The sequence below is a fragment of the Ranitomeya variabilis genome, chromosome 2 (assembly GCF_051348905.1).
Source record: "Ranitomeya variabilis isolate aRanVar5 chromosome 2, aRanVar5.hap1, whole genome shotgun sequence".
Classification (NCBI taxonomy): Eukaryota; Metazoa; Chordata; class Amphibia; order Anura; family Dendrobatidae; genus Ranitomeya; species Ranitomeya variabilis.
Window position 1 is genome coordinate 1,075,613,866 of NC_135233.1, and position 16,998 is coordinate 1,075,630,863.

A 16,998-nucleotide genomic window follows, 5' to 3' on the forward strand; every position below is an offset into this window, starting at 1 on the left:
ACAAAATCTGCAACTGGAGCTGCATGTCCACATTGTGATAGTTTCGGCATTACTTCCACAGCCTCTTAGCACAAGCTCTTAGCATGGCTGAGACAAGTGGTAGGTGACCGCCATGGGTGCCACCTTAAATTACATGGTGTGGGGTTCAGTTTCCTTACAGTTTTGAATACTTTTTCTCAGGCTGTAATATGGCTGCTTTGCTTATAAAAGAGGGAATGCAAGGCAGGAGAACACTGGCCATGGAACACTTCCCGCAACAGACTGGTGGAAGCTATCACTGTGGCCTGAGTTCCTTTTGTCCCTCATCGAACTCCTGTGAGGAGGACGAGGTAAAGGTAGAGACAGGCCAACATTGAGCAAACAAAGCTATGAAACAAGCCGTGGTCTAAAACCTGTGTGTGCTTTCTTAGTTAATATAACAGAAGTGGCTTCTGTCCGCCCTGGAACAGCTTCTTCCTGCTCTTTTATACAGTCCCTACAGAAAAGGAAAGGACGAGGGAGGGTGTCTGTTTGGACGGTGCCACTGAGGAAGCTGCTGAATTTTTGCATTACCTAAGCTTCCCCTCCTACTATCCTGTATAAATAAGTTTGTGTATCTAGGCTATTTGTTGTCAGTGTGCATATTTGTACATGTGTGTATGCTCCTCTGCTTCAAGCACTGTCACCAGAGGCGTCAAATACTACTCTAAGACCACGTTCACACATTGAGTATTCCGTGAGTTTTTGTTATCTTAATGTATGCAAAACAAAGTCAGGAGTGGGCAAAGGATGCAGATGAAGTGCACATTTGTGTTACACTTTTCCTCTCATTGTTGCACTTCTGTATTTAAATTATAAATACTGATGTAAAAAACCTCATCAAATGCTCAACGTGTGAATGTGGCCTAATTGTCTACAATGAACAAGAGGCATAAAGAATGTCAGAAGATTGCAGGAGAACATAGGGCTCGTAGCGGAGGAGCGGTGCAGGTCTGGGACGTACTGTAAGTAAGATTTTTTTAATTTAAGTAAATTGGGAGCAAACACAATGGATTGTCCAATAGAGGGCAAGACCAACAACCGAGATGCAAAGTGCGCCAACTTGCGCCATTAATGTAAGTCAGTGCAGCTTTCAAAGCTTATAATGTCAGTGCAGTGTTTACTGATAAAATTAGTTTCACAGATATTCACAATCCTGTAAAAGCTGTGCTGATTCATGTCAGAAAGTGGTGTAGCGGGTGCAACAGCAGTGACTCTGGCATCGAAACCCTTTTTAGCTACAATCAATTTTTGGTCATCTGAGAAAGCTGGTCTAATTGTGCAAATCTCAATCTGATCATAGTTTGAATAGCGGCGATAAGAACCTGATCTGATTTTCTCAGATGTGGAGAAAATAAAAACATTTCCCTATCTTCTACATGCTGTTGTCATCCAAATGCAGTCCGACGTTTTCCATGGATCCATAAAGATTAATGGTCAAGTGCCATCCGATTAATCAGAGACAACTTTTGCATGCTGAAAATTTTTTCTCCGCATGAATCGGTCCAAGGATAAAATCAGAGGGCCCTGCCTCAATGATTAAAATGGGGGTCAATGCTATCCATCAAAACGATGAACAGCACTCAACCAAATATTACGCTTGAGTCTATGAGTCCTTACAATATCCAATTGTCCTTATGTTCTGCTTGTTTTCTTTAAAATAGAGTTTTTTAAGGTTTTTTTAGCTTGATTGAATAATTATCAAATAAATCTACTGGATTGAATATTTAAATAAAGAAATGACAGTTGCACATAGGCCCTGGCTCATCAAGACCGGTGTTGTTCACGCCGATCTTGATGAAGGGCGTGTTGGTATCAGAAGCACCTGATTCATTAAGAGGTGCATGGTTCTTGATGGATCAGGTGCATCTGAAAAGTGGAGTGCGTCATAGACTGGAGTGATATTTCTGGCTTAAGAAATGTCCCAGCCCATCAGGAATTAAATAAGCACGCCACTATTCATGCTCAGCTTGGCCCATTTTGAAACCTCAAAAGTCCACTCCATGTTGCACAAAACTTTTGCAGCTTTTCATTGCAATTTATGTACTCATCAATTTGATAAAATGGGGCCTCAGTGTTTGTGCACTTTATTCTGAATGTCCATTTCATTGGATTAACAAGTGTCGATCAGATATATGTCAAATAATTGTTCTCTTACTGACCAATTAGATGAGCCGATTATTGACAAACAAGCATTTACAGTATGATGAGTTCACTGTGTCTTTTTGCTGAGTTTTTTCTATAAGAAACTAAACAAAAACTCCCCATTCATGAGGACTTTGGAGTTTTTCAGGAGGATTTGAAAGCGTTTAGGTTCAGTTTTTGCTAAAAAAAAAAAACTCAACGGGAATACACTCTGCCAATTCTCATTTTTAATTATTGTTAGGTGTAAACAGATTGTGTAAACCAGCCAGTTATCAGAAATGAGCGCTCTTATAAATGCTTGTTTTTCAATTATCAGATAGTCTAAATAGGCCTTTAGTTCATATGATTTCAGATCTCATTGTTGTACATGAGGTAGGCACCATTTGCACCTTGTCTGCCAAGGGAACCAAAATACCTAATCACAGCCTCTTAGTGCTGTTTACAGCTCCTCTCTTTGAACAAAAAAAGGGAGAATACCATCACATAAATATTAAAGGGATCAACCTGCAGTATGTCTGAAGGACTGTGCAGCAATGTCTTCTACTAGATTTAGTGAGACTTTTACTACGTCACAGTGTCTCACACCCAGGCACCAGTCTTCTTCTTGTGTCTGAGGCATCAAGCCTCTTCTCCTTCAGGTATTGGCTTACAGACTCCTTCGATGTGGCTACTCTTTAGCCCTTGTGAACAATTATTTTATACGGTTGCAGCAGGGTGGCTCAGTGCTTAGCACTGTTGCTGGAACCCTGACTTCTAATCATAAAAAGTACAACATCTGCAAGGAGTTTATATGTTCTCCTCTAGTGTGTGTACATTTCCTCCCACACTGATAAGGAATTTCGATTTGGCACTTCATTTGGAGAACACTGAATATGATGTTTGCAAAGCGCTGTGAATTATGATGACATAACTATCATGTTACGTGAAGATATTTGCTTTACTGATATCGGACTATCACATGACCTAGTTGCCTCACTTGCAACTCAGTGTACTGGGTAAACAGCAGCCTGTTTTACCACACTTAGTAGTTTATGATTTTGTAGGCTAGTTATACTGTATAAACGGTCCAAAAATAATCAATTTTGGGGGGCAGATGCATACATTGCTGTTGTCTATACATAGGCAGTGCAAACAGAAGAAGTTGTGGCATTTAAACACCGTTGAGTGCAAAACGTATCCCTGTTTTGGAGGGTATCAAGAGCGTAGAAGCTCACTAAATGAAAACTCAATAGCTTTTTCGCAGGCTGCCCAAAAATTATTCCTTTTAATGAAGAAGATAAAACAGGTGTACTGTTTTCAATGTGAATAAGTTGTTGTTTCAAAACTGGGATTGAAAGTTGATTTCTTCATTAGGGTCCATAACTGGTTTGCTAATCACAAAATGATAAGGCAATTACAAAGCCTTTTTATCAAACCATCCAAAAAATTATCATTTTTTTAGAGACAACCAGGACTACTGTTTTCAAAGTGAATAAGTTATGACTTTTTGTCACCAAGCCTTTTTAAATATTAGCCTTATTTTGGGAGCTTTTTCATGTTTGTGTACTCTTGAGAGAGTACCTCGGTATCTCAGCATCAGTAGTACTGTCTAGTGGTATGGAACATTACAGGCAGTCAGGAAATGTGTGGCTGTAATGGCTGTGCAGTGGCTGTGGCATGAGTACCTTGGTAGAGAGTTAGGGCAGGCAAGTAGATATGTGGCCGTCTAGACCCCAACAGCTGAAGTACGCTCAAGCACTATAAAATACAGTGGACAGCACAGAGATGTGTGGCTTAACCCTAGAACGCATACCCATAGAAATCTACACATTCACGCACCTGGGGCCTTTTAGGCCTGTTTACAATTATCATGGAATAACTGAAATAAAAATACTTTTCAAAGTTAATTGCAAAGTAAGGATTCATTCCCACCAGCGCAGGGGTCCGCCAGGACGGGATTCTGTAATGGATCTGACCTCCTGGTGACCCCAGCTAAGGCTGGCGGATGCATACCTGGGGCCTCGCAGGACTGCCAGGTTATTTGTTTTCTATTTTCTGTAAAATTACTTTAGTTAGAATTTTTAAACTCTAGGTATTCCTCAGGTATATAGTTGTTAGTAATTTCCAGTTGTTCATATATTTTTATGTCATAGGCATTTCGGTATAACAACCTTTTTTTGGGACTACCCCATATTCACGCACCTGGGGCCATTTAGGCCTGTGTGCAAATAACAAGGAATAACTCAAATAAAAATACTTTTCCAAATTTTATTTACAATTGCAAGGTAAGGATGCATTCCAACTAGCGCTGGGGTCCGCCAGGAGGGGATCCGTAATAGATCTGACCTCCTGGTGACCCCAGGTAAGGCTGGTGGAATCCCGCCATTCCGGCAGCCTTAGCTGGAGTTACCAGGAGGTCAGATCCATTATGGATCCCCTTCTGGCGAACCCCAGCGCTACTGGGAACACAGCCTAAGATGCGTATATTTCAAAACATAATTATGTGCATAAAACAACAAAAAAGTAAGTAAACGGGCACGCCAATTATAGGCATTCTATATGCAATTTTTTTATGAAAACATTTTTTGCTTGTAGCAAACTTGGTGCAGGAATATTTATTTGTAACTTTACATATTCCCCCGACAATTCTCGCATATTATTTTTTCGGCTGAATGTTCCTTGCATACATTTTGTCCGCAAGTAGAACAGAAATGCTCCGATTTTCTTTCCTTCTTTGCTGGACAAATATAGCAGCGCTTTCTTTTTTTTTCTCTTTGCTCTGGATGTTCCAGAAAGCGTATTCCACGTCGGATCATTGCCTGCGTAATTTGCCTTGATAAGCATATCATGCTGCTTCTCTCCATCATAGTAGGCATCAAAAGTTCATAACAAAGTTCTGTCAAAAATAGACGTCTGTTGTCTTTCCTGTTGGCATGGAATTCTGGATTAGTTTGACAATAAACAATGTAGCTATTGAGGGCTGACACATCAAGGATATTGGAGAAAAGGGCAACAGGCCAACGTTTAGTCTGCCTTTTACACGAATGTTCAGTAATCATTTCTTCCATCTTGTCGACGCCTCCTTTTGTCTTATTATAATGCAGTATGATTTCAGTTTATTTTTTCCTGTTATTGGTGTCAATACTTCCATCATGATGCATTGTACTCAGTAATATCACGGATTTTTCTTTCTTGGCTTTATAAGACACCATTGTTGCTTGATTGCAGAAACCGAATACACTCTCGTAGATTGTTTGCTGTGCATTGTGCTTCATGATTGGAGGAATTTCGCGGTGGTTTGGCCTCATAGTACCAACAAGTGTAAGTTGCTTTTGAAGCAAAAAGTTGGCCATTTCAAAATTGGTAAAGTAATTATCCATTGTAATATTTTTTCCTGAATTGAAAATTGGTAGAGCAAGTGTTTTTACTATGTCTGAACATAGGTCTTTCTGGACTGGAGCATCAGCTTCTTTGCCACAGTAAATCAGACCATGTTGTCATACAGAATCCACACTCTTCCCAGCAATAGCAGAGTCATAAAAGTTCTTCCCCAGCAACAATACAGACAAAAAGACTGAGTATCACATGTAAACCTAGTACAGGCCTAAAAGACTCCAGGTGCGTGAATATGGGGTAGTCCCAAAAAAGGTTGTTATACCGAAATGTCTGTAACATAAAAATATATGAATAACTGGAAATTACTAACAACTATATACCTGAGGATTACCTAGAGTTTCAAAATTCTAACAAAAGTACTTTTACAGAAAATAGAAAACAAGTAACCTGGCAGGCCTGCGAGGCCCCAGGTATGCGTTCTAGGGTCAAATGACTGTGCAGTGGCTGTCACAGAAGAAACATGTTAGAGAGCTTGAACAGGGCAAGAAAGGAGATGTGTGATATTAACCCTTTTAACAGTGGTACTACAGCATAGGTGATTCACAGATTCATGTGATAATCCATTTAATGAACAGCCTTTGGGCACCATTTCTCTACATAGAGTGCACCATTCTTGACTGGTTATATATACACTACAGTATAGGTGACATGATGGACAGAGTATATTCTCTGCTGAGTAATGTCCATCAACACAGGTGGCAGCAAAATGCTGTTGAAGACAGCATGCACTGATCCGTGACTGAATAATATTGAAACGTTAGGCTTTCCATGCTCATGGTGGATAACCTGGTCTGCTTTAGTGTGGCAAATCCATCAATCATGCTAAATACCATTTCTGACGTGATACTGGAAGCTGGACATAACAGTACACCCATAGCCAGTTGTGTACCTACAAAGTTATGGGCCCCCATGCCAAATGTTGTCCATGCAACATTTTCCCTATTTATTTTGCCCACTATAGCTTTGTTGCAATGTTGTATAGTCTGACCTCAGTGGTGTAACTATCCGGGGCCCCATCCTAGTACATATTCCCCATAGGCCTGTATAGTATAATTCACTCACCATAGGCCAGTACAGTATGATATACCCCCATAGACCTGTATAGCATAATGCAATCCCCATAGGTCTGTACAGGATAATGTACTCCCCATAGGCAGCCAGTACAGTATAATGCTCCCCCATTAGGCAGCCAGTACTGTATAATGCACCCCCATTAGTCAGTCTGTATAGTATAATGCATCCCCATTAGGCAGTCTTTATCGTATAATGCATCCTCATTAGGCAGCCTGTATAGTATAATACATTCCCCATAGGCCTATATAGTATATTGCACTCCCCATAGGCCAGTACAGTATAATGTACCCCCATAGAACAGGATAGTATAATGCAATCCCCATAGTCCTATACAGTATAATGCACTCCCCATAGGCAGCCAGTACAGTATAATGTTCCACCGTTAGGCAGCCAGTACTGTATAATGCACCACCATTAGGCAGTCTGTATAGTATAATGCATCCCCATTAGGCAGTCTTTATAGTATAAAGGACCCCCATCAGGCAGCCTGTATAGTATAATGCACCACTATTAGGCAGTCTGTATAGTATAATGCACCATTATTAGGCAGCCTGCATAGTATAATGCACCCCCATTAGGCAGCCTGTATAGTATAATGCACCCCCATTAGGCAGCCTGTTTAGTATAATGCATCCCCATTAGGGAGTCTGCATAGTATAATGCACCCTCATTAGGCAGTCTGTATAGTATAATGCACCCCCATTAAGCAGCTCCATCAGGCAGCCTGTATAGTATAAAGCACTCCCATTAGGCAGCCAGTACAGTATAATGCACCCCCATTAGGCAGCCAGAACAATATAATGCACCCCCATTAGACAGCCTGTATAGTATAATGCACTCCCATTAGGCAGCCTGTATAGTATAATGCACCCCCATTAGGCAGCCTGTATAGTATATAAAGCACCCCATTAGGCAGCCAGAACAGTATCATTCACCCCATTAGGCAGCCAGTACAATATAAGGCACCCCCATTAGGCAGCCTGTATAGTATAATGCACCCCCATTAGGCAGCCTGTATAGTATAATTCACCCCCATTAGTCAGCCTGTATAGTATAATGCACCCCCATTAGGCAGCCTGTATAGTATAATTCACCCCATTAGGCAGCCTGTATAGTATAATTCACCCCCATTAGGCAGCCTGTATAGTATAATTCACCCCCATTAGTCAGCCTGTATAGTATAATGCACCCCCATTAGGCAGCCTGTATAGTATAATTCACCCCCATTAGGCAGCCTGCATAGTATAATGCACTCCTATTAGGCAGCCAGTACAATATAATGCACCCCCATTAGGCAGCCTGTATAGTATAAAGCACCCAGATTAGGCAGCCAGTACAGTATAATGCACCCCCATTAGGCAGCCTGTATAGTATAATACACCCCCATTAGGCAGCCAGTATAGTATAATTCACCCCCATTAGTCAGCCTGTATAGTATAATGCACTCCTATTAGGCAGCCAGTACAATATAATGCACCCCCATTAGGCAGCCTATATAGTATAATACACCCCCATTAGGCAGCCAGTACAGTTTAATGCACCCCCATTAGGCAGCCAGTACAATATAATGCACCCCCATTAGGCAGCCAGTACAATATAATGCACCCCCATTAGTCAGCCTCTATAGTATGATGCACTCGATAAAAAAAAAATACTCACCTTTCTTCCTCCTTGTTCCTGCGGTGCTCTGAGCACCCACTCATCTCCTGACAGTGGGAGCCAGTTACTTATGTCATCGCTATCCCCTGTCAGTGTCGGCGTCGGTGACGTCGGTGACGAGAAGGAGCGTATTGCACCCTATCTCATCAAGCTGATCCTGCGATGACAGGCGAGGGGCCCACAGCTGGCACAAGCCCCCTACCACCTCCTAAGGGGCTGCACAGGGACTGCCGGCAGCAGAGCAGGGAGATCATGTCTCCCTGCTCTGCAGCAGAATATAGCTGTATTGTAGCGCTGTGCATGTCGATACAGTTACAGTAGCATAGCTCCGGGTGGGCCCCCTCCGAGTGCAGGGCCCTGGGCCACCACCCACTTTGCCCCCCCGGTAGCTACGCTACTGCTTGGAGGGCAGGTCTATCTGTTGCCATATGGGAGGAATCTCCTGCACGGCAACTGATTTTAACTTTTGCTGGTGTCGACATGCATCTGACCCACTGGGCCCCTGATATGCCGGGCTCGGTCGCAGTGGTGAACGCGGTAGTTACGCCCCTGCCCATAGCAATCTGGGCAAGATCTTGCAACTGGTCTAATTTGTAGTTCCAGAAGTCTATGAGATTGGGAGCTGTCTATATTTGACTGAACCTGACTGTTTAGATGGTGCATCTGTGTTTGCTGAACTGCTTCTGGTTTCTCACAATGGCAGATAAAACATCTAGTCCATCATGTGAAATATTGCTACCACTACAGTGTCTCCATCTCAACTCGCGGAGCCTTCAAAACAGTTTGGTGTTAGAATCGTGTATCTATCTCCTCTGGTACCAAGTCTTCTGAGAACAAAGAAAACAAATGGGATGACATACTACAAAATCTGAGAAATCTGCTCCAGAGACAGTGAGGGCACCAGACCTCTGATCTTAAGGCCCCGTCTCACATAGCGATTTACCAACGATCACGACCAGCGATACGACCTGGCCGTGATCGTTGGTAAGTCGTTGTGTGGTCGCTGGGGAGCTGTCACACAGACAGCTCTTTCCAGCGACCAACGATCAGGGGAACGACTTCAGCATCATTGAAACTGTCTTCAACGATGCCGAAGTCCCCCTGCAGCACCCGGGTAACCAGGGTAAACATCGGGTTACTAAGCGCAGGGCCGCGCTTAGTAACCCGATGTTTACCCTGGTTACCAAAAAAAACAAACACTACATACTCGCCTTTCGGTGTCCATCAGGTCCCTTGCCGTCTGCTTCCTGCTCTGACTGAGCCGCCGTACAGTGAGAGCAGAGCGCAGCGGTGACGTCACCGCTGCGCTGTGCTCTCACTGTACGGCCGGCAGTCAGTCAGAGCGGGAAGCGGACGGCAAGGGACCTGACGGACATCAGATGGTGAGTATGTACGGTTTTTTTTTTTTTACATTTACGCTGGTAACCAGGGTAAACATCGGGTTACTAAGCGCGGCCCTGCGCTTAGTAACCCGATGTTTACCCTGGTTACCAGTGAAGACATCGCTGGATCGGTGTCACACACACCGATTCAGCGATGTCAGCGGGGCCTCAACGACCAAAAAAAGGTCCAGGCCATTCCGACACGACCAGCGATCTCGCAGCAGGGGCCTGATCGCTGGTACGTGTCACACATAGCGAGATCGCTACTGAGGTCGCTGTTGCGTCACAAAACTAGTGACTCAGCAGCGATCTCGCTAGCGATCTCGCTTTGTGAGACGGGGCCTTTACATGGATATTGGGACTATAAAACTTTAACAACACTAATATAATCCAATTAAGGATTCATTCTCTGAGCTCAGTCTGTTTGCTTTTTTAAATGTCCATTTAATTATACCATGCCTCTGCTTTGTTGTGTGTTTGTGCTTCCTTAGATGCTTTGTTATACAGTACTATGCCTGAGGAGGAGACCTAAGAAATCTCGAAAGCTTGCAATGTAACATCACTTTTTTTTGTTAGCCACTAAAACGTATCATAACTACATTCTTATTGTCTTGTTTTTCCTGCTGAGAGCAATTGGTTTTCAACTGGCTAGCATGGTACCAAACCACTTTTTTTTGTCATTGTGTCAAACCCCCTGCTCAACGCAAGATGGTGTTTTTCTAATATCTAAACTGTATCTTCTCCCTTTCAGTTTCATTCCATTGGTTCTCATGTGCAAATGAGAATAAGGTCTACTGTAAGCTATCATTGCTACAGGTAGCTGCCACATATGTTCATATTATAAATATTACGGACTGCATTGGCATAATCATGTATTGGCCTTTTTTTCCATTTTTTTCCATTTTTTCGCATTTCTTTTTTACTGTAGTTATTATTTACATGTGAATTCTGACAGGAACAACTCCTTTATTGAACTTTACTAGCATCTTGAGGTAGTTATACATTATTGTCTTTTTACATATACCTGTCTCTCATATTATAATAACTCCATATATACGTATTCCTCCTGTTTAGGAGGAGCCCATTACTCCAATCCTGTGTTTACAATTTTACACTTTAATCCTTCTGTGACAATCGGTCGGGTAGGTCTCCTCGCTCCTCCTCCTGTCTCCCTCTCTCCTCCACTCCCTGTTACTTTATCTCTATTGTTATTGTTATGGATAATCACGGGTTCTGTACGTTTATCTGTTATGTCACTATGCTATATCATGAAATGTTGATATTGCTTCTCTATTTTATGAGGACTTGTATTTTGCTTTATGTATTTTGTCCTTTACTGTTTTATGTTTACCCGCAGACTGAAGAAGGTCTAGATAAGACCAAAAACAATTACAGACTGCAACAATAAAGAATCCTATTACAATGACATACTAACTTGAGTGCCAAGTTCTTTAATTTTCTGCACATTGGTTTTGGTAACCTACTTGAGCACCTCACGGTTGTGCCACGCTATACTCCATCATCCAGGAATACATGCCCCCCATCCAGGTATCCAAGACCTCCATCCTGGTATACATTGCCCCTCATCCCAGTGTACATGACCCCCATCCAGGTAAACATGGCCCCCCATCCAGGTATACATGGCCCCCCGTCACAATCCATTTTTGGATTTGTGGCAGCTCTGGCTCCACTGTTTTAAATGTATTTTTTTTTCTTTTCAGGACCATCGGAGGTTAATGTCAGTTCCTCCCTGCTGGCAATCTGGTGTAACTGCAGTACTGCTGGGTCAGCTCATGTGGGTGGTAACCACTCTCACCACCCTTTAAATGGCCACCAGATGCATCAGCTGACTGTTGGTGATAGAGTTTCTCTATGGAGACCAGCTGTGAAGTTGCAGGTCTCTGGTGTCAGCTACTACTGGAGTTTTGGAGTCCTGTTTCTGTGCTATCTGTGGTGTGGAGCTTGGCAGCAGAGTCTGGAAGCTAACTGTTGTGTTTTAACCTTGTCTTTCTCGTGTTTGTCACTGTCCCCTGTGTTGAACTATTTGCAGTGGTGAGGCTAGCGCCCTTGCCGGCCAGTTCACTAGCCAGGGCAGCGTGAGGTGACAGTGAGGGCTGAGGTTCTTGACGGCGGTGGGGGAAAGGACCCACTTAGGGCATTACCGGAGTACAGGGTCAGGCTCAGGTTTGAGCAGGAGGTTACCATTCCCTTGTTCCCCTATACATAGGGCCTTCTTCCCTCCTTTTCCATCTCATTGTGTCTTTGTTGTGCCGTCCGCTACCGACCCCCGCAAGGTTGCTGTATATATTTTGACATCCCCATCCTGGTATACATGCCCTCGTTCTGGAATATATGCCCCCCATCCTGGTATACATGGCCCCAATCACACTGCACACATAAAAAAATAAACAATTCACATTCCCTCTGCTCCATCGCAGAGTGGCGTTCTGTTCTGATGCCGGCAGCTGATTTCAGTGTGTAAGCAGCGCATGATGTCACTGGCATGTGCCCCCACACACTGAGGGCACCTGCAGAAAAATTCACTGCTTCCCACGCCAGGGACTCTAGGAGAGCAGTGAATATTAAGTTTCCTGAATAGCAGACACACCTGATCACCCAGCCACTGCAGGAAACTGGTGGCTGCTTCTTACATGTATTCCTGAATATCTACTACTCTCCACTCCCATATTTCTGCTCTCCTCTAGGTGCCACCTTCAGTAGAGGTGGGCGAGACTATGGGGGCAGTGAACATTAATATACTTTGAAAGTGTTAGTCGCAGCCGCTGTCTCCTGCGACCCTCTCCTTCTCCGTTGCTGCCTCTCACCTCAGCTACAGTTGGACTATAAGGTACACCCGTACTATAAGACGCACCCCCCATTTTCCTTCAATATTTTTTGGGAAAAAGTGTCTTATAGTCCACAAAATACGGTAAGTAGAATTATGTACCAAAAGCATTTTTGAGTGCCAATTTTGATGGAATGTTCTGAGGGCACCATGTTTTGCCCACAGACATCAGGGTAAGTGCCCTTTCTTACGCTCGTGGTGCCCTCACACTGCAAATACAAGTTCACTTGTGCTCAGTATTTCTGCTCAATGGTAGGCTGTATGGTCACATCATGCAACCATGCAGCCTGCCATCTAGATGTAGCTGAGCTATATTCGTCATGGGAGAAATGGATAAGTAGCAACTCTGCAGAAAGGTGAGGAATTTTGTTGTTTTGTTTTTTAAACTCTTTTGCAGATGACGAGGGCATCAGGGGAATGGGCGAGGGCATAAGTTTGATTTAATTAAGATCTATTAAAGGAATCTGTGTCATTATTTCAGTTAAAGGACTTTCTCTGGGTGTCTGTGTTTTCATACAATGTGACTATGGTGTCAGTAATAGGGGCGTCTTACTGACACCTCTCCATTACTAACCTAAGGGCTTGATGTCACCTGATAATACAAAGGTGACATCAACCCCACAACAATCACCCCACTTGCCACTGCTACAGGGAAAGTGCGTAGAGTGAGGCTAAGTGCCAGAATTGGCCTTTTTAGAGATGCACCTTTTCTGGGGCGGCTGAGAGGTGATGTTTTTAGCCTGGGGAGGTCAGTATCCATGGTCCCTTCCTAAGCTATTAATATCAACCCGCAGCTGTCTGCATAGCCTTTGTTGGTTATTAATTATAGGGGGACCGTATGTCAGTTTTTTATTGTCCTCCATTTTAATAGCCAGCAAAAGCTAAGTATACAGTTGTGAACTCATATTAATAGCGTTGGAAGCTCCATGGGTATTACGCCCTTTGAAGGCTATAAACATCAGCCCTCAGCCTTCAGCTTTCCCTCTGCTGGTTAAGAAAATTACGCAGGAACCCACATCATTTTTTCAGAAAAACAATATTTTATTAATTAAATACATGTACAAAGCTGCACACACACACTGCACTAATTGCTTTTGTCACTGACTTCTGTATACTGTATCTACCTATTCTATTTGTATTTTCTCTAGGTAATCCATATCTTCTATTCTGTTGGCTCCTGCTGTGATTTTACAGTACACGGCAGAAGAATTGTCGGCTTCTCTTCTATTTATCTATGTAAAATATATACATGTTGTTTTAAAGCGGCTTTCTCGGCTGCACATGGAGGTAGACATGGGTACACTGCGACTTTAAGAACTTCCTTTGGTTCATTACAGGCAGCATAAATCAAGGGGGTAGTAGTAAAGAAAATACAACCCACTGTGACAAACAAGAAACAAAACAAAATGGTGGCAGAGCAAACAGTCCTTCTGTGAGCAGGGTCCCTCCTGCTCATAGCCTCATAGCTGACAGAACACACACGGCTCAGGTTCACTAGTCTATGGAGCACTCTCCTGCAGTGTTCCTTCTCCAGGCCCACACTGAACACTGAAAGTTCGTTCCTTCAGTTATTTAAGCCCGGACCATGTGACTCCTCCATCACCTGACTGATCACATGACTGTGACCTCACCAAGGTCCAGTCAGCTCACCATGGTTCTAGCTCTGTAGGAGGAGATATTGGGGACACTCTCCCACCCACTCTATGAATGTGCCCCTAAAAACCAGCCCATAACATAACTTAACCCTCGCAACACTAACTGTGCTGGAGGAAATACAACTCTGGATTTGATAACAATGATGCCATTAGGTATAGTGAAACATATCTCCCTTCTATTATATTACCAGTGACTCTGTCACATATTCCCCCCTCTGCCCAAAGCCAGGGGTTTTGGCAACTTCACTTGCAAAGCAGGGGAGTCTGGACAGCACACAGACTCAACATTCTCCTCACCTCCTTGGAGATCACCTCGCAGCGGGCTTCGAGAATCCGATACAGCTTCTGATTCACCCTCATGTGGTGCAGTGAGGATTTCATACTCCACAACCTGGTAGCTCCGTAAACAGGTCTTGGTTCCACTGAAGCAGCTCATGGCGCTGTTGTTTCTGGGTTGGTGACAGTGTCTCTGGCACTGTAACATCCTCGACCTTGGCTTCAGGACTGGCCTCTAGGCATTGTGCTTCTACCAGATCCCTGTCTTGCCATGGTTTCAGCAGGTTGATGTGGTACACTTGGTGAGGCTTCCTTCTCCCTGGTTGGTGGACATTGTAGTTGATGCCACTCAATTTCTTGACCACCTCGTATGGCCCTTGCCACTTCACCAGGAATTTACTTTCCATGGTGGGAATCAACACCGACATTCGGTCTCCAGGATTAAACTGTCTCAGCTTTGCGGCTCAATTGTAGACCCTCGCCTGGACTTCTAGTGCTTGAAGGAGGCTCTCCTTCACAATCAACATCACCCTTGTGATCCGGTTTAACATTTGAGCCACATGCTCAATAACCCTCCGGTGGGGTGTAACTTCTGCCTCCCAGGTCTCCTTTGCAGCATCTAGAAGTCATGGGGGTGTGTTGTGAATTTGGATTCTGGGCTCCCCCGGTGGCTACTGGTGGAATTGAACTTGTGACATCATCTTCCCTGTTCACCTGTTCTGATTAGATCTGGGTGTCGCTATATAACCTGGCTTCTCTGTTAGATGCTTGCCGGTCAACAATGTTATCAGAAGCCTCTCTGTGCTTGTTCCTGCTCCCAGACATCTACTAGATAAGTTGGACATTCGTCCATGTTTTGTTTTTGTATTTTGGTTCCAGTTCACAGCTGCAGTTTCGTTACTGTGTCTGGAAAGCTCTTGTTGATCAGGAATTGCCACTCTGGTATTATGAGTTAATGCCAGAGTCCTAAAGTAATTTCTGGATGTGTTTTGTTAGGGTTTTCTACTGACCATGAAAGTATGCTTTCTGTCTTCTGCTATCTAGAAAGCGGACCTCAAATTTGCTAAAACTATTTTCCTGCTGCGTTTGTTGTTTCATCTCATATCACCGCCAATATATGTGGGGGGCCTCTGTCTCCTTTTTGGGCATTTCTCTAGAGGTGAGTCAGGTCTTATATTTCCCTCTGCTAGCATTATTTAGTTCTCCGGCCGGCGCTGGGCATATAGGGATAAAAAGTAGGACATGCTACCTGGCTACTTCTAGATGATGCGGTAGGTTTAGTTCATGGTCAGTATAGTTACATCTTCCAAGAGCTTGTTCCTATTGAGGCTTATGCTAGTTCTCTGGCCATGGAGATCATGACAGTTTGACCGGCCCACTAAAGGGTTAAAATCCTTGGCTGAGAAAGGAGAGAAATAAGAAGTCTGCTGAAAATTTTTTTTTTTTTTTTTTTTTTTTTCTCTAGTAGTTAGTGTGCTCTTAATTGGATCACTTGCCAGTCTGTCTATGCTGCAGTCTTTCTTTTTTTTCTCTCTCCTTCTAATCTTTGAATGGCTCTATGTTCACCTGTCTATAATGGATCTACAGAGTGTAACTGCAGGTTTGAATAATCTCGCCACGAAAGTACAAAGTTTGCAAGATTTTGTTGTTCATGCTCCGGTATCAGAGCCGAGAATTCCTTTGCCGGAATTCTTCTCAGGGAATAGATCTAGCTTTCAGAATTTTAGAAATAATTGTAAGTTATTTTTGTCCCTGAAATCTCGTTCTGCTGGAGACCCTGCACAGCAGGTTGGGATTGTGATTTCCTTGCTCCGCGGCGACCCTCAAGATTGGGCTTTTGCATTGGCACCAGGGGATCCTGCGTTGCGCAATGTGGATGCGTTTTTTCTGGCCTTGGGCTTGCTGTATGAGGAACCTCATTTGGAACTTCAGGCAGAAAAAACTTTGATGTCCCTATCGCAGGGGCAAGATGAAGCTGAAATTTACTGCCAAAAATTCCGTAAATGGTCTGTGCTTACTCAGTGGAATGAGTGTGCCTTGGCGGCTACTTTCAGAGAGGGTCTTTCTGATGCCATTAAGGATGTTATGGTGGGGTTCCCTGTGCCTGCAAGTCTGAATGAGTCCATGACAATGGCCATTCAGATCGATAGGCGTCTGCGGGAGCGCAAACCAGTGCACCATCTGGCGGTGTCCACTGAGAAGACGCCAGAAAACATGCAGTGTGATAGAATTCTGTCCAGAAGCGAGCGGCAGAATTTTAGACGGAAAAATGGGTTGTGTTTCTATTGTGGGGATTCTACTCATGTTATATCAGCATGCTTTAAGCGTACTAAAAAGCTTGATAAATCCGTTCCCATTGGCACTTTACAGTCTAAATTTATTTTGTCTGTGACCCTGATTTGCTCTTTGTCATCTATTACTACGGACGCCTATATCGACTCTGGCGCCGCTTTGAGTCTTATGGATTGGTCCTTTGCCAATCGTTGTGGGTATGATTTAGAGCCTTTGGAGACTCTTATTCCTCTGAAGGGGATTGACTCCACCCCATTGGCTAATAATAAACCACAAT

At 43.6% G+C, this 16,998-nt stretch overlaps 1 protein-coding gene across 5 annotated transcripts in view; it reads right to left on the reverse strand.

Annotated features, from left to right (window-relative positions):
- LOC143808688 (cytochrome P450 2K1-like) overlaps nt 1–16,998 on the reverse strand; it is a 79,926-nt gene that overhangs the window by 46,493 nt on the left and 16,435 nt on the right. The window lies entirely within an intron of this gene.